Raw genomic sequence first — 26,172 nt, 5'->3', positions numbered from 1 at the left:
ATAAATACATTTAGGAATAAACCTTGGACCAATTATGGGGCATGCAGGGTTCAGCAACACCCTTCTCTCTTCTCTTTCTTTTCCTCCTGCTCCTTCTCCTCCTTCTCCTCCCTCTCCCACTCCCCCTACCCTTCCTTTTTATTCTAAGTAATGGATCTCAGGAAACATAATATAACTTTTTTCCAAAGACACCATCTCCTCAGTAGTGAGGCCAGGAACCATGTGACTGAAGCTGCTACTTGGGTTGCTCATTTTTAGATCAATCAGTTCAAATCAGATCTCTGTCAATAAGAAAGGTAATATTTTAGCTTTTATTTTAAACTTCTGTTTTATTGTTCAATTTATTCCCAACCCAAGCATAGATAAGAGATGTTATTTATTGGACAGTCTCTCAGAGACTTCAACAATACTTGGAGGGTATAGAGCATTAGCAATGAGTAGTACTCTTAGTGGCAGAAACCAAAGCTTATATTTATTTCTTTTTTCTGGTTCCCCCCTTCATTTTTTTTTGCAATGAATATGTTTCATATTCTTAATCAGGCAGAACAAAATAGAATGAGAGATAAAATGACAGAAGGTAGAAAGTAAACGCAGTACTTACGAACTTTGGAACCCAGATTCCTTCAGGAACCCAGTGGATATTTGGCCATTGTAGCACATACCAAGTAAATATGCCCCTTTTTAATTCACACAACTGAGAGTTTAAATCCCATGTTAGTTTTTATAACCTTTTAAAATTATCAAATATTTTAAATGATGTGTTAGCAGTAATATGGAGCTAAGCAGCCTGTATATTTGTATGTTTTTGTGTATTTTTATAAAACTCAATAAAATTGTTTTTCTCAACATAAATAACAGTAGTTTTTTGTTTTAGTCAAGATTTGTTTAGTTCAAGTAAGAGAAATTTCTAACTGGCTTGAGCCAGAAAATTAATTTTAAAATATTGAAAGACAAATATTTTCAATTTTTTTCTAGATATCAAGAGGAAGGGTTGCTGGGTCACAAAATAATTCTGTTCTTAGTTTTTTGAGGAACCTCCATACTGTTTTCCATAGTGGCTATAGCAGTTTGCATCCTCACTAGCAGTGAATGAGGGTTCCTTTTTCCCTACAACCTCTCCAGCACTTGTTGTTACGTGTCTTGTTGCTGATAGTTATTCTAACAACTGTGGGGTGGTATCTCATTGTAGTTTTGATTTTCATTTTTTAAAAGATTTTATTTATTTATTTTTAGAGAGGGAAGGGAGGGAGATAGAGAGAGAGAGAGAAACATCAATGTGTGGTTGCTGGGGGTCATAGCTTGCAACCCAGGCATGTACCCTGACTGGGAATTGAACCTGTGACACTTTGGTTTGCAGCCTGCGCTCAATCCACTGAGCTACACCAGCAAGGGCCGATTTTCATTTTTGTGATAATTAGTGAAGTGGAGCATATTTTCATGCATCTGTTGACCTTTTGAATGTTTTCTTGGGAGAAGTGTCTGTTCAGGTCCTATGCTCATTTTTTGCATTGCTTTTTTGTTGTTGAGTTGTATACATTCTTTATATATTTTGGATATTAACCCTATTGAATGTATTATTTGTAAATATCTTCTCCTATTTGGTTGATTGCCTTTTTGTTTTGTTAGTGGTTTCTTTAGTCATGCAGAAGCTTATTAATTTGATATAGTCCCATTCGTTTATTTTTACCTTTACTTCCCTTGACTTTGGGGTCAAATTTATAAAATCTTTTCTAAGTAACATCTGTAAGTGTTGTAACTATGTTTTATTCTATGTCATTTATTGTTTCAGGTCTTATATGTAGGTCTCTGATCCATTTTGAGTTAATTTTTGTGTATGGGGACAAATGAGTCTAGTTTCATTCTTTTACATGTGGCTTTCCAATTTTCCAGGCACCATTTATTGAAGAAGCTTTCTTTTCTTTACTGTATATTTTTTTGTCCTTCAATAAATGATTAAAGAAAGAAGATATAGTGCATATATACAATGGAATACTACTCAGCCAAAAGAAAGATGAAATATTGCCATTTGTGACAAGGATAGACCTTGAGAATATCATGCTAAGCAAAATAAGTCAGAATGAAAAAGTTAAGAACCATGTGGTTTCACTCATATGTAGATTATGAAACTGAAAGCAACAAATGAACAAATAAGAAAAACAAACAAAAATGCATACACACAGACAGTAACATGGCGGTTACCAAAGGGAAGGAGGGTGGGGAGATGGTAAAGGGTGTCAAATCTATGGTGATGGAAGCTGATTTGACTTTGGGTGATGGGCACACAATGCAATATGAAGATCACGTATCATAGAACTGTACACTGGAAACTTATATAATCTTATTAACCAATGTCCTCCCAATAGACTTAATAAAAATAAAGAAAAAGGAAGTAAGTTGACATGAAAAAATATTGGAAGGTTGTCAAGACTTCTTAGAGTCCATATATGCCTATGAAAAATGCAAAGAATTTTCAAGTAGAAATATAAGCATTTGCTATGGGTAGAATAACTCATATTTTACTGGTAGTGCCCTGTCAGGGCCTCTACAACCCTCATCCATGGAATTTACCTTCTTCAATTCCTGGGGCATGCTATCAATCTGATTTTAAATTTTGCTTTCTTTTGTTTTAGTGTTTTTAAAAACTTGGTTCTGACATCCTTGAGATTTGTATACTCCTAATCTATTTCCAAGAGCAGTTCATATAAAAAGTCAGTTTATAAAAATTACAGAACAATAGAAATTTGGAGACTTTAAACACTGTAAGAAATATAAAAATGAGTAATCTTTAGCACTGTATGCAATGATTGGAAAAGATAGTCATGGGGATTTATGCATCCCCATTCATTCATCCATGGTGGATGCATTTTATAGTTGTAACTTTTTCTCTTTCTGGTAACTTCCAAGTCTCATCAAAAGGAAGAAAAGAACTTAAGAAAAAGCTATGAAATACCTTCAAAAATTGTTTCAGTGGCTAACTCAGGGGAAGACTGGAGTCGTATAGAACCCCTGCCTAGAAGGAAGATATAGGTTCTCATCTCTGAGAACCAGGGAGCTGTATAAAAGTCCAAATGATTTTCAACACTGAGTAAGGTGAGAAAGGGTTTAGATGAACTTCTTTTTAAAGATATCAAAGGCAACCCTGAAACAACAATCCAAAAGAACCTATGCACCCCAATGTTCATAGCAGCACAATTTACAATAGCTCCGTGCTGGAAGCAACCTAGGTGCCCATCAGTAAATAAATGGATCAAAAAACTATGCTACATTTACACAATGGAATTCTATGCAGCAGAAAGGAAGAAGGAGCTCCTACCCTTTGCAACAGCATGGATGGAGCTGGAAAGCATCATGCTAAGCGAAATAAGCCAGATGGTGAAAGACAAATACCATATGATCTCACCTTTAAGAGGAACCTAAACAACAAAACAAAGAAACAAGCAAAATATAGTCAAAGACACTGAAATAGAGGACAGACTGACAGTGACCAGAGGGGAGAGGGGATGGAATTTCAGGGGAGAATGGGAAGGGTTTACAGGAACAAATATAAAGGATGCATGGACAATAACAAGGGGGGGTGGAAATGGGAGGGAGGTGGGGAGGGATGGGTGGGTGGGCTGGGATGGGAGTAAAGGACAGAAAACTGTACTTGAACAATGATTAAAATAAAATTAAAAACAATGAAAAAAAGATAAAATGCTTTTAAATTTAAAAAAGATATCAGAGGCAAATAAACAAGAAATAAGTATGCTATGAGATTTTCCTTTAATTCATACTCCCTGTATGAATTAAAGGAAATCAGGCTCCCTGTAGCCTGATTTATTCTTATGCTCTGAATTTGTTCAAGTAGGCATATAGTGTATTGAAGACTGATCTGGTGTTTCTCAAAGTAGGATCCACAGTTACTACTGTTTCAATGATGTACTCTTGGGGGCCTAGAGCTTGCTATCAGAATTTTAAATTTTATTTGTTTATTTTTTCATGGAGAAGGGTGTAGTCTATCAGAACTTTTTAAAGTGTTGTCTTAAAAAACCATATATTTATAATTATATAATGTAGTCATTCCTTATTCCTGAATATTGGGCCACAATTTGATTTATTTTATAATCACATTGATACCAAATAGTCACCTAAATGGCATCATTTATTTTTTTAGCAGTTTTTGTAAATTGTTTAAAGGTGTTAACCGTAGAATATGGTCAAGCTGTAATAAAGAACAAAGGGCATACAGATTAAGACAGGAACCCGAACTGGGCCCTGGAGAGAACAAAGACAGAGCACTATGTATACAGGCAAAAACCAGTAGAGGTAATTCTTTTATGCAAATGACGAATTGCTGACTAGGTTAACAGGGATTATTTAGTTCTAATATGCAAAGGAGGGAGGTGAAAACCAGGAGGAAAGGAGTAAAGTCCATCTATGCCCATTTAGCGGTGGTTGTTCCAGGGTATATATGGCTGGGCCTTGAGCTGAGGTTAGCAACAGGCTTAGCAACTTAATAATAGCTCTAAGAACTAAGGCACAAGTTGTGCACAGGCCGCACTTCTTAAAAGCCCTCACACCCTATTTTAAGTGATTGTCTTAGCAATGCCTGTTATAATTCATTTTCTCCATTATCAAAGGTTATGCACAGAAAAAGCAACTAGCATTGTCCTCAGATTAATGTTTTCAATGTAATTATTTTTATTAATGCTTGACTGCTGTGATAAAGGGAAAAGAACATAGTTAAGAGAGGACTCTGCCCAAGTGTGAAGATGCCCGATTTCTGGTGCTTGCTTTAGCCCTCCTAACCATGAGATCTGGGAAAATTAATTAAGATTCTTGGAATTCAGTTGCCTTGTATTTAAAATGTTTCGCTACAGCTAGGTTATCCCTAAACTTAGTTTCCATTTCAAAAATTGTGATGTATTTTTTTTAATGGAAAAAAGCATCAGGAAGAAGAAAATCAATTTAGTTGACAAGGTCTTGGGGGAAATTTCCAGTACCATATTCTTTTAATTACAGTCAAAGATAGTGGGATGTAAGAATCAAATATTTATTGAGTACCTCCTCTGTGCTTGCCACTATTCCAGGTGACTCTGTGAATGCCATTATATAAATCTTTTCGGAAGTTGTAATTGCACTGAGTGTCCTAGGGTGCAGGATGGCTAAGTTTGGAGTCTGGAAAGTAAGCCAGCGTGCCTGATTCTAAACCTTGGATTCTACTGTAATACATTATATTTGCTAGCCTTGTGAAATCCTTTTTCCCGTTACCCATTTATTTTCACATTCAATATAAATTTTAGTAAACTAAATTCTGAGCAGTATCTCAAAAAAATTTAGTAAAGTTCCTCTCATCCTCCAAGAATGACTTATATGAGGATACTCCTTGCCCTTCTTCCCACACAGAGGTTTACCAGGGTAAGAATGGTTTGTTGTTTTTTTCCTTGAGCCTTATACAGAAGTCCAGAATTCTAAGGTAAACATCTGAATGGAGCAAATGAGCATGATCTGATGGTTCAAGGGACTCTTTTCTTTTCTTTTCTTTTCTTTTCTTTTCTTTTCTTTTCATTTCTTTTCTTTTCTTCTTTTCTTGGCATAAACAATTGCAGAGATTCAGGCTGAGTTTAAAGACATGAGAAAAATAAAGGAAAAAAGTCTGTGAAGAGCCTTCAGAGCTACAGTAGCAACTGTGTTAATGCTTTCTTGATAAAGACTTTAAAAAGGGCATGTTTTAATTGTATCCCTGTACTTCTTTTGACACTTTCGTATTAAGCAGCAGAGGTGTTTTTAAATTGTGTTTGGAAAGACAAAGAGGTAAGGAAGGGCGAACAGTCTTGATCCAGAGCTTCGGAGAGGAGGTTCAAAAGGAAACTCGGCGGGGAATTGGGAGTAGGGGTGGGGGTGGGGAGGAGAATAGTGTTTCTGCTTATGTCCCAGCAAAAACAGAATAAGGTAAGGCCTCGCCTTCTGCTGTCGGGTTTCTCTCACATTCCACTCCCCGCCCCTTCGGTCCTGCGTGCAAACGCCAGATAGCCCTGAGGGCCCATAGGAAGCGACCATCAGAGATTGAGGAAAGTCTGCGAGCTTGAACGTTGGCGTCCGGCGTGGAAGTGTCCTAGGAGACCGCCAGAATTGCCCCAGCCGGAGTCGTGGAGAGTTCCCTTCTGGCCGAGAGGGGGAGCCCCGCTTCCCAGCCCGGAGCGACCCGGAGTCCTGAGCCTCCAGCCCCAGCCGCAGGCAGCGCCAGTTTTGGCTTCAGGAGATTAAGAAGAGGACAGAGTGGGTAGAGAGCGCTAAGAGGGAGGGGACCCGAGCAGGAGGGTCCCAAGTCCAGCACTGCATTTGCGTAAGGAAACTTTCCTTCTCGGCCACGGAAACGTCAGAGCCCTGTGCTGGAGCGGAGATCGCCCGGCTCGGAGGAGGCAGCAGCTCTCCACGCCCCTGCCCCAGCTGACCCGATCGCATCAGTTACTAAGGTACGGAGAGACCGGGATTTATCTTGGGTCTTCTCTGGCTGCCAGCTCAGCCCCCAGCCAGGCAGGGTGCAATCTCTTTGAAACTGACATCCCGAGAGGTGGCGAGTGGTGGTCTGCTGCCGCTGCGGGTGCGGGGGAGGGAAGGCGCGGAGCTGCGCGCCGCCGCTGCCGCCTCGGGGCAGGTTGCAAAAATAAGGACAGTGAAAGGCTTTGGGTGTCGTTCAGCAGGAAAGGAGGTTAAGACCTGTTGACGACTGCTATGGCAGTGCTTCAGGGAGGACGGCAGAGCCTCACCAGATCAGGGGGACGCAGCAGTCTCCCGACTCCTGGAGCCTGCTTTAGCCCTTTGTGATAACTTTGGTTGGGCTGGCAGGGCCGGCGGGCAAGAGCTGGAGTGGGGCGGCAGGCGCCCGTGGATCTGTATCGCTGAGGGTGCGTGGACCGGACGGGACAGAGCAGGCGAGTCATCGCTTGGTCACAGCGAAGCGACCCAGGAGCTAAACTTCTTCCAGTGTAAGCTCCCTTTTGTTGGTCCCAGGAGCGCGAGCTTGGGGGCTGGGAGGCGCGGAGCTCCGAGGCGCGCCCGAGGATTCTTTAAAGCCCGGGGATGGGTGGGCCCAAACTCAGGGGCGGCGCCCGCATTGTACCCTTTGGATGGGTGGGTCAAGTAGCTGCTTTTGGCTAGCGTTACGTTAGAGGGGCGCGCCGCGCTGCAGGGTGATGAGACCCTGGGTTCTCGGTCCCGAAGCCCAGTTAGTTTGTCCAGGTTCTCTCCCCAGGGGCTGACTCACTACACAGATCAGAAACCAGCGCGATAGATCCTTCCCCGTGGCTCCTGTGGCCTCCGCGCTGACTTCCCTGAGTGCGGGAGGGAACTCCAGGCTGGCTGGTTTTCTTGGAATGTGTTTACGATGTTGAATGGGACTTGGAACAGGAAGCTGGACGCTGCAGCTGTAACTAGCGTACCAGCGTAGAGTAAGGAAAGATGTAGCTGGTGTTGGGCTTGGCGAGTCTACCTAGTACTTTGGACAAACCCCGAGTATATGCAGGCTGGCGGTCAAGGTACCCCTTCCTGGGTCCTGCAGTTTTTCCTAACTGAGCTCGCCTTACTTTCACTTGAACCAGACATTTACATGAAGTGTTTCTCTCTGCAAGCTTGACAAAGTATAATGCAGTCAGTTAGGAAGGATTTAAGAAATTTATTTGGGTACCTGCTTTTTTAAAAAAAATGTTGCATTAACACTTGAGAATAAACGTTTCTTGGAAAGTGTTCTGGTTATGACACTACTTAATTTCTAGGATTAGTAGGCAAACCGGCTATACTGATGATTTTGTGTCTGTGATGCCAAATGGGTGATTAGGTGCTAAAGGAATGGTAATCAGTGAGTATTGGAAGGTCGGAAACTCTGAGAGGAGTTGGAAATTTTTCAGGGTTGCAAATCGCCCCGTTTCTCTGCCAGTCTTCCTCTCCATCCCCTAGGAAAACAAGTAGCCTTGCTAGAAAACCTACCAATTGGGAGAGTGCAGTCCCTGGCGACTATAAGCCTTGCTGGAAACAGCCCACAAAGCTAAGGTACTGCCCCATTGCATAATTAAAAGGTCTCCTTGAGCTGTCCAGGAGTGTTTTCCAAGTTTTTACTACTGACAAGGAAAGAAGAGAGGAACCGGGCCGGCAGCCAAACTAGACTGAGCTCAGTAGCCAGGCATGAAAGAGACAGGGGAAGTTGCAGGGGACAATTGGAAAGGAGCTCTTGGTTGTACTTGGTTTTAAACAAGGGGTGTCTTTTGATATAAGAATGGTTTTGGTGACTAAGATCAGACTTCGTGGCAAAAAAGTAAACTAAACATAAAGTGCAGTTGGATATGACACAGTAGAGTGAAAGAGGTGCTCTACTAAAGTATGATCATTCCTTACCAGTTTTGCAGTGGAATAGCTGAGGGCCTGATGCTGCTTGTGCTGATCTACTTTGCAGATGCTCACACTTTGTTGCTATTTGTCTCCTTAGCTTGGACTAGGCTTGCTGAAACTTCAGTCCCTTGACCTTGACCTTCTTTGTTTTCATAGCCAGTAAGACTAGAAGACTTGGGCTTTGAACAGATGATTTTCCACCTAAATTGAATAATTCAATTAGGTATTCTTAAATGGCACAGATTTGGGTCATGGAATTAAAGTGAAATACGTGTCCAGCATGTCTTTCTTGTGTTTGTCAGAAGTGATCCTTTTAAATAGTTCTTACTCTTTCACCTGAAAGAGTAGAATGTGTGTGATCTTAGCATTTCACACAATTGCCTGATTATAAGGACCCTGCTGCTTTTGAGTTTCTGAGCAGCTAGGCACTCAGAGCCTTCTCTACAATTCAGAGCCTTTTTTTCTGTATTAAAATTGTTTGTCTATTTTGTTCCTGGGACATAAGTCCACTATTGTGTGTTTAGGGGAAGTTAATGGTTAAAAAACACTAATGGGGCTTGTATTTCTACTGGATTGATGAGTTTGAGATTGTGAATATCAGGCTGCTCTCTGAGATTGACTTGATGAATCACCCTTGGCAAAGTGTTTCCTTGACTATGATTTCAGTTTTTCCACTTGTAAAGAAACTTTCCTTTACATAATTACAAGCTAAGTATGAGTATTAAGGAGAAGAAATTGTATCAATAGGTTTTTAGACACAAAGGTCATAGGGTCATAGGGTCATCTGACTCAGTCGTTCACTTGAGATTATAGGGCTAAAATGGTAATATTTATATCCAGAACACATATAATGTGAGAATATCTTGTTTAATTTATAAAAACTATTGCTCTTGCCTTTTAATCATAGCTAAAGCCTCAATTAAACTTAAATTTAACTATAAATTTTATTTTTGAAGGCAAGGGTGATACTGTGTTATGGGTAAAGCTGAGTCATTCTCTCAGAGACGAACAATCAGCAAATTTATTTATTTTCATTCTAGTATATATTTATACTCAGGACCAGTTGTTTTTTGAGTTCAGCTCCAGTTTGTCTTTTTGAGAAGTTACCAGATATATTTGGAGAATTGGGCTCCCTTCTTGGAAATAACACTTGAGAGACAAAAATACATTTATGATGTACAAATTTTTTTTCCCCAATGTCCACAACAACTTCCTTAAAAGTTTAGAGGGTAGATTTAGGAACCATTTGTTCATTGATTCAACCATTGCTAATAGCGTACTTTTTATGTTGCAGAAGCCATCAGCCTTGAATTTGAATCCCAGCACTGTACTTGTGAGCACTGTGGTTTTGTGCCTGTTAGTTTTACTTCTTAAACCGTTTATCAACATATAATTTATTGTCTATATTGCTACCTATAGCACAAGAACTTGTTAATTGCCAGTCCATGCAAAAAAATAGGGAAATACTTAATTTTCAGTTTGACATGTCAATAAAATAAAATGCCTATATTTATAGCTTAATGTACTCTGCTATACTCGTGGATGTTTAATTTAATTCCTTCTCAGGTGTATAAGTTAGCATATTAGAGGAAAAACAAAACCAGAACAAGCATAGTAGTCTCTCCTTGTCTATGGGAGAATATGTTCCAAAACCCCCATTATATGCCCAAAACACGGATACTACCAAACCCTATATATGCTAATTTTTTCCTAAACATACATACGTATGATAAAGTTACTATATAAATTAGGCATAGTAAGAGATTAACAATAACTAATAATAAGGTAGAGCAATTACAATATACTACAGTAAAAGTTGTGTGAATATGGTCTCTCTCAAAATATCTGGAATTTTACATTTAATCTTTTCTAACTGTGGTTGAGTGAGGATAACCGAAGTTGAGGAAAAGGAAACTGCAGAGAAAGGGGGACCACACTGTACAGGGACATTGTTTAAAGAGTTAAATATTTTGGTAAAATACTTAATCATAACTTTTTAGGCTTTATCATTTATAGTAAATTGATAAAAAGTAAGAGTATATGGGAAATAGTAGTTGGATTTATGGTCATATTAACAAAATTGGCACTTTATTTGAATAATCAAAAAAGAAGTTGCCCTGGCTGGTGTGGATCAGTGGTTTGAGCGTTGGACTGGGAACCAAAGGGTCGCTGGTTGGATTCCTCATCAGAGCACATGCCTGGGTTGCAGGCCAGGTCCCCAGTAAGGGGCACTTCAGAGACAACCACACATTGATGTTTCTCTCCCTCTCTTTCTTCCTCCCTTCTCTTTAAAAACGAATTAATAAAATCTAAAAAAAAAATTGAAAAAAAAAGAAGTGAATGTTCTAGCATGTATTAGGATAATCTCAATGAAACTATCCAATTTTTCTTTTAATTTTAAATTAAAATATTTTTAAATTTTAATCTCCATTGCTGAGTAATAGGTAATTTGTATTTAAATTTCCCTTAGAAGTCTTTGTGACTTACTCTGGAAAACTGCAATTTGTTTTCTAAAACCTCTAAAGAAAAAAAAATTATTTTACTTGAATATAATAATAAATTCAAAAGTAGTAACAGGACCCAACTGCATGGCTGCCATGAGTCCTAGTTCCTAAATGTGTTAGAGGCTGGTGGACTGAGGACTATAGAAGACTGAATATTTTCAAATTGGAAGAAAAAAAATGGGATAGACCTTGAGCACAGGAATTGTGTTGCTTTCAGACAGTGAGGGTACAAAATTGAAGTTAGACCTCTATTTTGATAGATTATGGCTAAAAAGTCATTGTTCCAGAGTTAGGCTTAGAAAGCAGTGTTTATAATTTTTAAGGCTCTGTAATTTGCTAATTTTATGTTTATTTTATGCTAAGAAAACGTGTTTAGCCACCCTAATGATGATAACAATGCATGATTATTTTTTACTGGAAGACAGCCAATTGACTCAAACATTGTGCAGGAGGAAAAGTGCTAATTTTCTGTTTTCATTGAAATAGTATAGTTATGGTAAATTTGGAATTAGTCTCATCCTCAATATTGTGTACTTAAGGATGGTTTTGGAAAAGCTGCTCTAATTTGCTCACATAATATGAATAACTGAGCTAACTTAATGCAATAACTGTGATTGCTACCATATGTTGTGCTACATTGCAAAGATTATGCCTTTTTAAAAGAGTTTTGAATAACACTGCATACTTTCTAAGGTTCATGTAATACGGCATATCTAGATAGCAGTAGCTGCTTTTCCTTCATATTTTGTTTTGCTATTCACATGATATAGATATACCCACACATTGTCTTTATGACATAACTTCCGAATATAACTTAGAAACTTGGATGCCTTAGATGACTTCCCCCTTTGATGTTTCTATTTTCATGATAGATTTATTTTTCATAGGGAAAAATAACCAATTAATTGATATTTCTGAACCCATTTTTAACTATTAATTTAAAGGATTTTGCAGATTACTGTTGTTAAAGATCCTTGGCATTTTTTTTCCAAATGATAGAGGAGTTTTTAGGCTTTTATTTATACTTGCACAGGTTGAGAAAAGTAGTGGGAAAGATCTGTTACCCACATTCTCGGTTAGTGGCTCTGATGACATAATCATGGAGGTGTGGAACAAATTTTCCTCTACTCTGAAGGTTCTTCTGGCTGGCCTAATAATCAAATAGACATGAGATAAATTGGCAAGAGCAAATAACCAAATTTAATGCATTCTTATGTATGGGAATTCTAAATACTTAAGACTCAGTGACCTCAGAGGCTCAGAGGCTCAGAAACAGAAAGGGAACATGAGTGTGTAAGACATTCTGAGCTAAGGCATGAGGTGCTTTCAGAAATTCAAAGGATCCTTACAGGATGATAAGAAGGGCAGATGTTTAGTAAACAGAAGTTTTTCCTGCCTTACAGATAGGTCAAGAGTTATCTCTGATGATACCATCTCTTATAGCCAAGGCTCCTGATTCAAGCTCTTCTGGATAGTTACAAGAGAAGGGTAGAAGTTTCTCTAGAGCTTGAGGCCGAAATTCCCCTTAGCTCAAAACAATCTGCATAACACAGAAGCATACCTTGAGGTGACTAGCTCTGAATTCCCATAGAGGCCTTTGCTGCTTTTCTTAAGTAGAACACAGGCAAATGTAAATACTACTGCTAAGTTTATAAGATACTATAAAGTAATAATTGTGTGGAAATGTAGTGTTTTTCTGGTATTGCATAGCTTTTTTTCTTGCAGTTATAAGATGTTATTGTTGATATTTTTCCTGAAACTCCAGCCACAAGTCCTTCAAAACTTTCAGAGAATTTAAACTTTGCCAGAGCCACCAAAAAAGAACAGATTGAATGACTGGGGCTCAGTCGTTAGTCCATTCTCTTGAAGAAATGATGATAGTCATTTAAATAACTGAAACATAGTCATTTGGTAGAAGAAAGTATAGAGCATAAATAACCTATAAACTGAATCATTAAAGATTTGGCAGTAAAACATCTTCAAAGTTATATAATATTGAGTCAAATTATAACTAAGGTCTCATCCTCAGTTTGTATTTAAATGAGGTAATATGATTTTAGATAGCATATTTTAGTTAAAAAAGCGAATAGAACCATTTGTACTGTGTGGTAGCAAATCTCCAAATTTGCAGTAATTAAAAGCTGCTATACGAGAAAAAACATGATTTTAGCCTCTTGGTTTCTCTCATAGCTATTTACACCAATAAGGTAAAAATTTAAAGTAAAATTTTAACAGCAAGTAGGCTCATTTATGTAGATTTCCATTTGGGTAAGTTAAAACATACATTGGTAAGTACTGGTAAGAGTTTAAGAAGACAAAGTACTTTGCAAATGTCTTTAAAGGTCATGTGCATGTTATTTTCTGTAATCTGTTTAATTTTTGTCTGCTGTTGTGGAACTCCATTGTGCATACAGAATTTTAACTGATGGTGGAACTTTACTACTACCTCCTTGAGGATTTGCACTATTACTAAATCATAAAAATCTCCAGCATAAATGCCGATCACTGCTGACTCTACATATACATCCAGAGAAAGTTTGGCTTATTTAAAAAGACAATTGTATAACTGAATTAATTTCAATTGAGTATAGTTAGTAAGATGATGCTGCTTATGTGATGTGATGTAGCAAAATACAGTTTTAGAGAATTGTTAAGGACAGAGATCATTGAGGGCAAAACAAATGTATTAATGATGGCACAAAAATGTAGAAAATCCAGGTGCTTGGTGACCTTGTTGGGTTCCTGAATCAACCTATCATATTTCTGAATTTACTGTTATGTGAGATAATGGATTTCTTTATTTTCCAGGCCAATTTGAACTAGAATTTTTAGTACTTTAATTAGAACAGTGATTGTGGTATCTTAATTTAACATAAAAATTTAAAAAAATGATTTAGATTATTAAAAAGCTTTATAGACTACTTGGGTTTTGTACTTTGGATATGATTAGTGCTAAAGAAATATTTTATTACTCAAATCACCAAGCTTTATTATTCTTAATACAATATATAGTAGTTAATCATCTTAACTAAATTCAACGGTGAATAAATGCTATGTATATCTTAGAAATACACTATTCAATAAAAATAAAATAATTTGAAAAATCTTATCAATTATTTGGTTTTGTGGTGTCTTATTAAACAGACATTAAAAAACATTAAAGGAATCTCAATGGTCTGAATAATTTAAAGCTTGGAGTCTGATAAAACTAACTTATCACTATTTAAATATAACAGATAAAGCTGATAAAGGTTCAGTTAAACTATGAAATGCAGGTCCACAGAGTTTATATCTCACAGAGATATAAAAACTGGATATATAATAAACTTTTAAGTAAGAACTAGTTTTATAAAACTCAAGTTCACTGGAACTATTAGCAATTAATTATTTTCTGCCAAGATGTTCTTAAGTTCCAGTTTTTGATGGTTTACCATTATGTGTATTGCTTTTTGTAATGTGCTGTATCAAAGTGTGGAGGTAGTACTGAGTCTTTGTCCTCTTGCTCTAAAGGTGGTAGGAATTACTGGAAGCTGAGACTTGACAAAAGTAAGTGTGAAATATTTTAGAGTATTAGTAGTATCCTTGTAGGGGGTGACACTAGTTACACAGTTGTTTAAGCAGGAGGTAGGGACAAACAATAACCTAACAGACTTAGTGAATAGTCCAGTGTCACAATGAGCAAGTGTGCTGGGAATGAGGGGGTGTGAGAAACAACAAACTAAAGTTTGCATAGGCTGTGCGTGTGAAGAGCAGCTGGTGAAACTGGAGGTAGAATGTTGCACGTGTTTAAAGCCAGCAGTGAGGCAGAGTGGTAACTGGGTCATTGATCAAGAAAGAGCACAAGCTACTGTGTTAGGACTGGTACTAATGTGGATGTGAGACATGGCTGTTGGGCTGGATAGCGATAGAGGCAGCCAGTAACTTGAATACCAAAGGAAAGTGAAAGACCTCAGAAAAGTAGTTACTAATGGAGATATCTAGAGTAACAAGACCTTCTACATTACTGGGATTGTGTAAAAATGCAGTAAACATGCTTGGGATGCTTCTTCTATGAGATCATGACCTTCATTTAAAGCTAGGCGAGAGACAGGGAGAGTACAAAGTGGTGCAATTTTCAGAGGATTATTGTTCTTTTAGAAGCTGTAGTTAAGGGATTGTCCTGGGGCATCCCTTTCCCTCCACACAATAGAAGTGCCCTCTGGTGACCTTTCCCTTGTTTAAAGGAAGCCACGTTCTCTTGGGTGTTTGAATGTGAATAAATGCCTTTTGGTATGGAACCGATTATAAAGAGACTCTCGCTTTATCTATTTTGGGAATTTTAATAGAAAATATAACTTGGCACACAGCAGATATAAAATGAGGAAGAAGATAAGTATCCAGATGATCTAAATTCCAACTTCCACTGTGTGCTAAAATAACCAGATAAAGTGAAAATCATCCCCACCTCAAATTGTTTCTCTCCATTAGGATCTTCTTGACGCCCATGCGCTCCTTAACTTAATTTCTTATACCTGTGAGTCCACATGAAAAATGGTATTTTGAACAAGAGAGAAATGTAACAAGAAGATGATGGTGTTTAGGATTTGTGGCCTCAAAATATTAAACTTATTAAACTTATTAAATATTTCAACCTGGAGGAATTTGGGAGATGGCATAGGAAAGAATCTAAGCTTTCCCTAAAGCAGATCATACAATTCTCATGTGAAAGATGCCTTCCCTATCCCACAAGGAAAAGAGCATCCTTATCTCTGAAGAAAAGGGATGTTATGAAAGACTCCAGATGACTTATTGCAGACTCACAGAGAAACAGAGAGACCTGGCCCCTTCACAGATGTTCCCATAGTATATAGGCGTGCTTTTGACTCCATCATTGACTACTATAGGGATCTTGGGTAGATTACTTAGGATCTCTAGAACTTTTTCTTGAATATAAAATGAAGATAATGACATGTACCTTGTATGCATGTATAAAAGCAAGAATCTTCATTCTAGTAGATTTTCATGTCACTCACTCTTGTGTGTCCTTTGGCCCCACGATTGTTTTAGCATCCACACTGTGTCTCCTGTTGAGCTTGTTGAGCAGGCAGCATCAGTTCTTCTCTTTCTCAGATTGCCCTGAGGCTTTTGAGAATCAATAGTAAAGTTCCTGTTGTTCCATTATAATTTTTGAAATTGTTCCATTCCACAGTTTCAATCCAAGGGCATTTTTCTTTTTCCAATCCTGTAGTTTTGGAGATGTAACATCAGGAATGGTCTTTATGTTAGGAAGAAATGAAGTCATCTTATCTTCAGATTCCAACCCACTGTAAGAAAGAATCTCTGATAAGGGATCAAGCCGGAATAGTCCTGTTCTGTTACTGTTACCTAGCTGGAGAAAATCTGAAAAGCTATAGGTTATGTCTACTATGGAAGAGTATCCTAGCTTGTCTGTAGCCTGAGACACTGGAAAAGATTTTTAAGATTCATCCATGATAATAATTGAAACTTAAATGAAGCAATCAGTCTCTTGAAATAACATTTGTAAAATAAGGGAAAGCCAATAATTTTTGTGCTAAGTGGATTAAAGCTACTGGGATTCCTACATTTAATCATCCAGACCTTCATTCACTCAAAATACCTCTCAGACTCTAGCCTCATGTGCCAGCTACCGTGCTGGATTCCTCTCAAGGACCCTAATGTCAGAGAAGCATGCACTCACAAGCTTCATCTGCCTTCTGCAAGTGCAGTTTCTTAGAAGTTCAAATTTATTTGAATCTGAGCTTCTATTCCATAATTTGGCCTTAAAGTAAAATTAATGTATTTTAATTACAATGAGGCAATATCGATCCTCCAGGATTATGGAATATTAATCCTGTGATTTCATTTACTCCTTGGTTGATGTTATATTTCCCTAAGTGTATATATATATACCTTTGTTAGAGTACTTTGGCCATGAGCTGTGGTGAGTCCTTCGAATTTTCAAACAGAATAGGAGCAAGAGGAAGGAGAGAAGGAACATGATAAGCTTTGCATTTATGAAACCTCATGATTTTGGGCAAGATGGAATGAAGAGGTATGAGAATCATGGTACAGAACTAAGTCAGGAAATGTTCAAATAGTTTAGATGAGCAACAATGAGAGCCTGAATGTGGGAGATACAGCAAGGCTGGAGAAGAATGAATTGGAGTGATTTTGAACTTACAGAATTGTCGGCTGATTGGATGTGAGCATTTCAGAAAGAAGGAATAAAGAGGATCATGTACAGACCGGGACTGATTCTCTAGATTGTGGTAATATTGACCAAGATAAGGAAATATAGGATGAAGAGCATGATTGGAAGAAAAGGCTAAGAATCCCACTTTGGACTTTTGAGTTTGATGTGTTTTAGGACAATTATAGGGGAGATGCTCCTAGAGTAAGTTGGATATGCCACTTGGAAATAGGGAGAAATCCTGCGATGAACGCATAAATTTGAAAGGTATCTGTATGATTGGTTGTTTGTGCCTTGAGGTCTGACCCTTCAGATCCCTGATAGTTAAGGGGAATCAGAAAATGAAAAGCCATCAAAAGAGACCGAGAACACAAATGTGAATGGGAAGTCTCTATTCTATAGGAAGGTCTCACCGGCCTGGAAGGTAGATAAATAGAGATCTAAACTAGAATCACTTTACAGGAGACAGAAAAGAAAGGACTGAATTGTCAATAGTTTAAAAGAACTATTTTGTGTTGTGAAAGGTAAAGACCAAATTGCACCTTAATATGAGGTGGGTATTTTTAGAGTTGGCCAGTTTAGCTGGCCAGGGCTTCTTGTTCATTTTGCAGTTGTGGCTTTCTATGTTCACACCATTCCACTCCAGAAACAAAATAAGGATTTCACAGGTTTCGCAAAATGAACCTCAATCTTTGGTCAAAAATGAAGTATATAGGCCTTCCTAACTCCCCAAAGAATATTTCTGTAATATGTTTCCACAAGGCCATTTTAAAGATAATATAATCAAAATGGTGCTGTAGAGTGATCTGTTCCTGTTTGTGACTTCAAGTTGGACTTTGCTGATTTCCACACAAATTGAATTTGACCAATCGTTGCAGTAGGGGTACCTGGAAGTAAATATGAGTAGATGTAGCCAGTTTTGACAAAATGGATTTTCCTAGATTATTGAACACTATTTACTATTAAATGGTATTACTATTAATTAGAAAAAACATTTCAATCTTTTTTGATAAACATTATAAACCTGCTGTCTATGTTGACTATATTTATATTATTAAACATTTTTATTTTCTTAAATCAAATTTGAATTTTGTACAATCATTCAGCTGGAAAAATAAAGAATTTAGAGAAATAGAACATTGAAGTAGACTGCAAACCTTATTTTTATTCAGGTCTTTTTAGGCAGCTCCTTCAATATAATTAAAAATAGCACACCTAGATTTATTACTCTCATTATGTCATGAGTTTTTAAAAATCAGGACTTTAGAAGATACCTAAGTCTTTTAATTTCTTTTTTTCAATTTTCATAAAAAGGAACATAAAAATAAAAATGCATATAAAAGAACTTTTATAGATTAACTTTAAGACACTATTGTTGGAGGTAGTACTGAAACAGATTCTTTTAGCACTTTCTGTAGATTTATTTTTAGTGCATTTTAGGTCGTGGACTTACATTTTTTTTATCTGATTCTTAGATAACTTTGTCCCGTGACTTAGTCTCTCTGAATGGAGGGGGGTGGATGAGGATGACAAAGAATAGTGTATTTGAGTGTGATGCTAATGTCAAGCTTGTAGTTTTTGCTCACTGCAGTGGCAGTCCCACAAGAGCAGGGACTGCTGTGCTAAATTTACTTATCCCTAGGGACCCAGAAACTTCAGAAGCCTGGCCCAGTAAGCATTCAAATATTTGATGAGTGAATGGAGAGAAAAGGAATTCAAGATCTTAAGAGAAAGTGTGCCATATCCAGCATGCATATACTAAAACAATGCCTTTGGGAAGAACGGTTAGAAAGATGCAAATTTGGGAGAGTAAATAGGGGCAAGGACACACCTATGTAACATTGGCCCTTACCCAGTTTGTTATCTGAGGGCTAGTACTTGGAAAATCAGTTTCTATCTTGGAGACAGTAGCAGAAACAATCCAAACTCCGCACTGTGAGCGAGACAGCTCCATCCTTAGCCATCTCTGCTACATCATCTCATTCCATGTGAAGAGGCGACAGGATTTTTCGTGGTCTACTTCTTCTATGGTTATTTAAGATTATACGTGTGATTATACCTATCTGAGCAGTTCAGTCCCCAAATCCCATTCCTTCTCCTCATATTGAATTGGAATATTCTGAGATGGAAATAGAAATTGCATTCTTACAAAGTATACTGGGAGCAAAATGTAGTTGATACTACCTAATCAACTGGTATTTCAATTGTTGATTTGAGAAGGAAATTCTAAGAAACGGTGATAACTAAAGAGAAATATTTAGTGTAATTTAATTATAAGCTGGTGTGCATATGTCTGCCTGTTGGAATAATTACATAGATTTATTTTATATCCTTTACATTTTTTCAAGTTTTTTTCTCCAACTTGTCAAAATGTTTTTTGAAAAATGACACTTACTAATGAAATATGAGAAATAGAAGTAAACATCTTTTAATTTATTAGTTGATGCAATATTAATGTATAACTTTCTTTGAAAGTTAAAGACATTGATTTTATTTATAATATATAATAACATACCAGTTTATATTAGATTACCCAGTATACATTTTATAAAGATATGTTTACAATATAATTTTAAATATGCTATTAAATATATTAGATTTGTGTTATATATAGTGTTTATATATAACATAGATGATATTAGATGGAACAAGAAATGTATTTTCTGAGAATGAAATTATAGCTCCATAAAGAAATTGATTTTATGATGGCAGCCTTTTCATTTCTAATTTTTCATTGTTCATTTTTCACACCTTGGCAAGATAATCTTTAGCATCGGCCAAAATTTCACGTGGCTATTTATTTTAAATTAGCCTAATTGGTGAGTGAGAAACTGGAAGATATTTGCCTAATTTTAGTCGGATGAGGTAACTGATTTTCTTCTCATTCATTTTTTTGTCCCATAAAATAAGTTAATAATGAGAAAAATCAATCATAAAAGAGCAAAATGCAGTTATTCCTGCTCAGAATTAAATATAGCAGATTGAGAAAATTCAAAAGATTGAGAAAATTCAAAGTATTTAAGTATTTATTGACAGTTGCTATGTGTGCTATTTTAATGAATCAGAGTAACCCTCATAAAAGCTGTAAAACATTTATAGAATCCATTTCAGAGGTGCTATAAATTTTTTATAACTATTAGGAGAATTTCTAAGTTCCTAAAAATGTCCAAAATGATCTAATGAGCAATTTTCAACCCTTTTCATCTTATCGCCCACATATACTAATTACTAAAATTTTGTGGCACACACAAAATATATTTTTTGCTTATCTGACAAAAAATAGGTGTGATTTTGATTCATTCATACTGGACGCTTATTGTCTTGGCTGTTGTCACTTTTTTATTTGACGATCTCAGGGAAAATAGGTCAGTGCCCCTGACTAATAAGTATTGCACATTTTTAAAATTCTTGCAGCACCGGGGTGTACTGGGACACACCGGTTGAAAATCACTGGTTAGATGGTATCAGCCAGTTGATTTTCAGATGGTTAACAAAGTACCAGTGTCAGCAAAATTCCCAGTGGTACCCAGTGGTGTGCTGATGACATGCAATTGTTCTTTCAATAAACCCCATGTGTAGAAATTTAGCTCAGTACATCATTTAATTTGACTGATATTTGTTTTCTTAAAAAATATTTTTAAGCCTATGAAATAAACTCTGTAGGAGTTCTTTAGCAAATTCCATTTTGGGAGTGTGATTAAAGCTGTTACTGCAAATTTTGAGCAATTTGTAGCTCATATAAAGCAAGGTATTTGTATTAAATGTTTACACACTGTAGCAGAATTTTTGCATTTTGCTTTTGGGAAAACTCATTCTTTAAAAAATAAGTTATTACACATGAATGCATTCCTGTTTTATAAAAGATTCAAATACTCTCAAGGCCTAGAGAGCAAAATATGAATATTTGCCTTCATGGCCCTCATACTCATACCCCTCAGAGGTAAAACTGCTCATAGTTTAATATTCATCATTCCAGCACAAATTCAGTCCATTGACAAACATATACACCTTGATGTTACAAAATAAAAATAGATCATAATGTATTTTTTTAACTTGAGTTGTAAGACATAAACATTTTTTAAAACTAAGTTTGATTTGTATAACTCAAGGTCACTATTATTTGAACAATTTACGCAAGCAGTTAACACTGCTGCCCAATGTGCGTCTCTCTCAGTTATTACAGCTTTTTTTTTTTTTTGGCATAGCATCAATGAGAAAATGGGAAACGTGTTCACGAGAGAGCAAAATAATTATGTAAAAGTCAGTGCATTCATCAACAAGCTAGAAATGTAGCTTGAAAAAATAGCTATCATTTTTCTTTTATACAGGTTGTCAAGTTTGCCCACATTCTTTTTGTATGTTTGTAATCATTACCAGTTTGGCCCCATATTGCATTTCTTATGTTAACCATACAGTAAATGTGTTACAATATTTTAGATTTTTCTTTAATTTACTTTGATTTCTTTTTATCTCTTCCTTCCTTTCATTTGACCTTCTGTGCTTTTCCTATCTTCTCCTGTTTTTGATCTTAACATTTTAGAGCATGTTTGATAATGATGAATTTAGCATAGGATTTCTCAACCTTGGCAGTATTGACTTGTCAGACCAGTAATTTTTAGTTGTTTAATAGGGGAAGGCACTGTTTGGTGCATTGTAAGATGTTTAGCAGCATCCTTAGCTTCCACTTACTAGATACCAGCACTGTGCCCCCAGTTGTGATAACCAAAAATATCTTCACTTGTTGCTAAGTGTCGGGGTGGGGGTGGGGCAGGGTTTGCAAAACACCCTTGTAGATGCAGATATCTTCTAAGAAGGCAGATCCATCCCCAGTTAATGACAAATGTGCCCTGGGGTGCAAAGTAACCTCATTGAGAAACATGGTTTAGCATTCTAAACTTGTAGTGTTTTTCTGGCATATATCTTGTAGGGATAGGTAGATACTCCTAAAACAGTTTATAACATGTTTTGATGTATCATTAAAATTGTGATAAATACAACACTGTTAAACCTTCACTTCATATACGTGTAACTGACTTGAATTCACTTAGCAGTAGATACGGGTTTGCTGCATAGTTGCTCACAGATAACAAAACTAGGAAAATACAGGGTGTGGCAAAAGTAAGTTTACAGTTGTAAACATGCAAAACAGAATTTATACTTGTATTATTTATTAATTATTGCATTATTTCTGTATGAATAACTGTAAACCTACTTTTGTCCCACCCTGTATATACGGAAGAAAAGTCCTCTGCAACTTGAAAGAAACGTCCTCACTGATCTGTACGTATATCAGTAACCTGAAATCAGACCTTCTTTCTCATATCTTGACAAAAGATCACCCAGCACTTTAACTCTTAGAACTTTTTAAAAATATATGCATTGGGCTACTGCAGTGCAACATCAAACATGTTTTTTTGGGGAAGGTGTTAAATAAAAAAAACAACAACCAACCTTTCAGAAGTGATGCTGCAACATAAAATCTAAATATGTATAGGTTTCTTCATACATAACACCTCCAAATTATCTTCAAATATGAATGTGAGTATATTCAATTTAATGGAAATAAACTAAATTTTAATATTTCATCAAAAATTTGCAAAGCTCTGGGCAAGTGTTTTAATAATAAAAGCCCTACTCTATGAGCTATCTAGGAAATGTTTTCAGACAAAATTATCTTTGAAATTTAACATTTTGGTCCTTCCCCCAAAGGGCCCAAAACAAAAAAACAACTGGTCTTCATGATGAAATTTACACTACTTCAAATGGTGTTTCCTATATTTTTGGACTTAATGTTCTTATTTCTGCCCTTGTTATATATTCTTCTTTAATTAATTTCCTGTTTTAAAAGAAATTTGTACTATAAACTATTTAAAAAGAATTACTTATTGCAAGCATTTCCCCATATGTATTTAAATCACTTTCTTTACAGAAACAATGCAACTTTTTTTGAAGTTTAAAATTGAGTGTAAAATCCAGGTTTTGTATTAATTTTAATAAATTAACATACTGTATTTCCTGACTCTGCTTTTATAATTTCTGTTTTTAACTACCTAATCCAATGAAAAGGATTTGAAAATGGCAAGATGAAGTATTTTCTTCATTTTTCAAACTAATACAAAACACATTGTAGATATCATATTATGTTTAACATTAATACAAATTCTGACAATAGACTTGATTGTTTACATTGATAAACTTGAGATCAAGTAAGGATTATGTAAAAGTAATATTTTGATAAAGAATATAGATGCCATTAAGTTTTGTGCATACTAAAATCTATATACACAGCATCAGGCTAAAACTATTTTTCATTGTTAAGTCTTTATTGCTTCACTGGCAATATCTGAGTATTGCTTGCATAGCTTTTAATACATTTGATCAAATAAATCTTAAATATATTTAAAAAGGAAATATGTCATGGTCAATATTATTTTCAAAATATATTAAAATAGTGAAATAAAAAGGGTTACAGAAAAGTTTACTCAGGAATTATCTGACAAATTATGTAAAACACTGATTTGAGGGAAATAATTTGTACATTTTAAAACTTATTCTTTGATTGCAGCTGCTTCAGGTTTTAGAAATAGGAATTTTCTAGAACATGACCAAAAGTTCTTCTACTTCTTTATTTTGAAGTTTTATACATAGTGCTCTTAGCAAAATACTAGCCATTGTAGGATATAATTGAGTTTAATGCATTTATGTCTTAGCACTCTTTTTTGGGAGGAGGAGAGCAGGCCGGTGTTGGCTCTTTAGCTGGGGCTGTGAAGGAATGAACAATGTGGTCTCTTTATTTTGTTCTATTCTCATGACATAAACTTTAGTGATACCTCAGAGTAAAGGAGAGAATTGAAATGGATTACAGATTGTTTTATTCTATATTTCCACAGGACAACATTAAAAACACTTTATAACATGAGGTTGGGTATAATATTCATGGTGGTTTATTATACTTCAAATTTGTAGCTACTCGTTTGCTAGAGTTTCTTTAGCAATTCTCATTTTCTCACAACACTGTGATTCTTTCCTACCTTTGTTATTTCAGCTATTTCATGGAGGTTAATTTTGGAAATGTGTATTGACCAAAGTGTCTTATGCCACTCTCATGTAGCTCTTTGTAGTAAAGGTCACACTTATTTGAAATGCATGTTTTAGGACTGAGCGGTACATCGGGGTGGGGCAACTTCCATTTCCATTACTTCTCTGACATTTATTTTGGCCTCCACTACCCGTGGCCTTGTTGCTTGAATTCTTAACTTTTCTCTCAGCCTTTGGCATTTTCTCACTCAAGGTCACTGCCGCTCTGATCTTGTTTCACCCCGGTCAAAAACCTTCGGGATCTCACTTTTTGCACACCTCATCTCTGCTTTCTATTCCTACTACCGTTTTCCGCAGTCCTCATATGTTCCCATTACCTTTCTCCTCTACAGAAACCGGACAACCATTGAATCCTTAGGAGATTTCACCTTTGCTTTTGCTGTCTTCTCCCCATTATCTGTTAATATTACACTTCTTTCAAGGTTCAGTTCACATTTTACCTTTTACCTTAGGCTTCTTGCATTCTCTTGTAACCCTCTACAAGTGGGATGTACTGTCTCTCTTCTCCCTGAAATGCCATTGTACCTTTTGTTTATTCACTTATTTTTTTCTGGCTAGATGCACTCTCACCGTGGTGGAAAGGCATGGTCTCAGAGTCAGGCCTATCTGGTTTGTGATCTGTTCTCTGTGTTGCTGTCCTACGCAGGGACCATGCTGTGGTGTATGTTCTTTTACTTTCTAGGGACTCAATTCCCCACACACAAAGACCCAGCTGGCAATAAATATGTGTTCGAAGGATGAATAACCACTTATTTATGAAAGAATGCTATTTTAATATGCATTCAAAAAATAATCTGAAGAATTTCAGTGCTTTTGCCACCCATAGAGAAATGACTTCTTTCTCCAGTAAAATACATGGTTACAGACCTTGTGGGTGGGAATTGAACGAAAATGCATCAGTGAGGAGATATCTGAAGATGATGTGTGTGTGTGCATGTGCACGCATGTGCATGCATGCACAAGTTGGGGAAAGAGAAGCTGTCTTTTACCATCATTGCTTCTATTGTTTCAAGTCTGTATGTATCCACTAAATGTACTCAGTGCCTTTAGAGCCACATGTGGTTACTTATGATTCCTAATGTCAGTTTCTAATTTTTAAGGGGGAAGTTATTATGTCATTCAATCTGGAGATTTATGGCATTTCAATCTCTCATACTTCTATGATTTACCTTCTGTGCAACAAGTTTACCAGATGGGAAAAACCTACTATGTTTTTGAATAAAATATCAAATAATTACTTGATTTGATAATAATCTAATAATTGAGTTACACATTTAGGCTCCTGCATATAACTTGCTTGTATCTTTAATTAAATCTTATTGCAACATATGTCACATTACAAAATTTAGTACCAGCTATATCTGTCTTAAACTCACTCTAATGACCAAAATAGGAAAATAGATTTAATTACAAGATTTCTAATCTCTAAAGAAGTCTGGACCCTTATGCTGCCTGTAAGTCACAGAGGTGTCTGTGATTACTCTGAGCGCTTCTTTGTCTTTACTCAGGACTAAATGAGTAAGGGACTGAATGTCAGCATTATTAATCAGATTTGTTGAACAGTGTCTGATGTCCCTGCATCATTTTCCAGGGAACATTCTGAAACTAAACCTGTAACAGTAATTGCTTAGTTGAAGTGTAAAAATGCCTACAAACTTTTCTGTGCTCTTTCTTCAAAAAGAATGATATTCAAAAAAGCCTCCTTTTAAATGGGACATTAAGACTTTTTCTCCCTTCATAGATGCCTGTTTATTTTAAATAGAACGTTGAAGACACTGAATATAACAACTCAAAAATCTAAGTATATACCTCAGTTTAACCAGTCCAAAAATTGATTTCCTTTAGAAACATCGTCTCCTTTCTAATCCATTGGAATCAATTGCAAGTGTGGCGGTGCTCAGTGAAGTCATTGCCTACTGAAACTTTTATTAATGTATGTAGCCAAAAATCAGTGCAATGGCATATGTTTTTATATCCTTGAAGTAGGTTATCCTGAATTGTGCTGATATTCTCTTA

At 36.4% G+C, this 26,172-nt stretch overlaps 1 protein-coding gene across 7 annotated transcripts in view; it reads left to right on the top strand.

The window, feature by feature from the left end:
• Positions 1–5,921: 5,921 nt before the first annotated feature.
• GULP1 (GULP PTB domain containing engulfment adaptor 1) overlaps positions 5,922–26,172 on the top strand; it is a 219,195-nt gene continuing 198,944 nt past the window's right edge. Inside the window, exon 1 of one of the 7 annotated variants that reach the window (XM_045830886.1) lies at positions 5,922–6,455. The gene's annotated coding sequence lies outside the window, so the exon portion shown is untranslated. The remainder of the gene's footprint in view (positions 6,456–26,172) is intronic. The other 6 variants (XM_045830867.1, XM_045830895.1, XM_045830877.1 and 3 more) reach the window with 6 other exon arrangements.

This window comes from Phyllostomus hastatus, unplaced genomic scaffold (assembly GCF_019186645.2).
Source record: "Phyllostomus hastatus isolate PE091 unplaced genomic scaffold, TTU_PhHast_1.1 phas_contig_1, whole genome shotgun sequence".
Classification (NCBI taxonomy): Eukaryota; Metazoa; Chordata; class Mammalia; order Chiroptera; family Phyllostomidae; genus Phyllostomus; species Phyllostomus hastatus.
The sequence above is the reverse complement of the archived record's forward strand: the minus strand, read 5'-3'. Positions and strand labels throughout refer to the sequence as shown.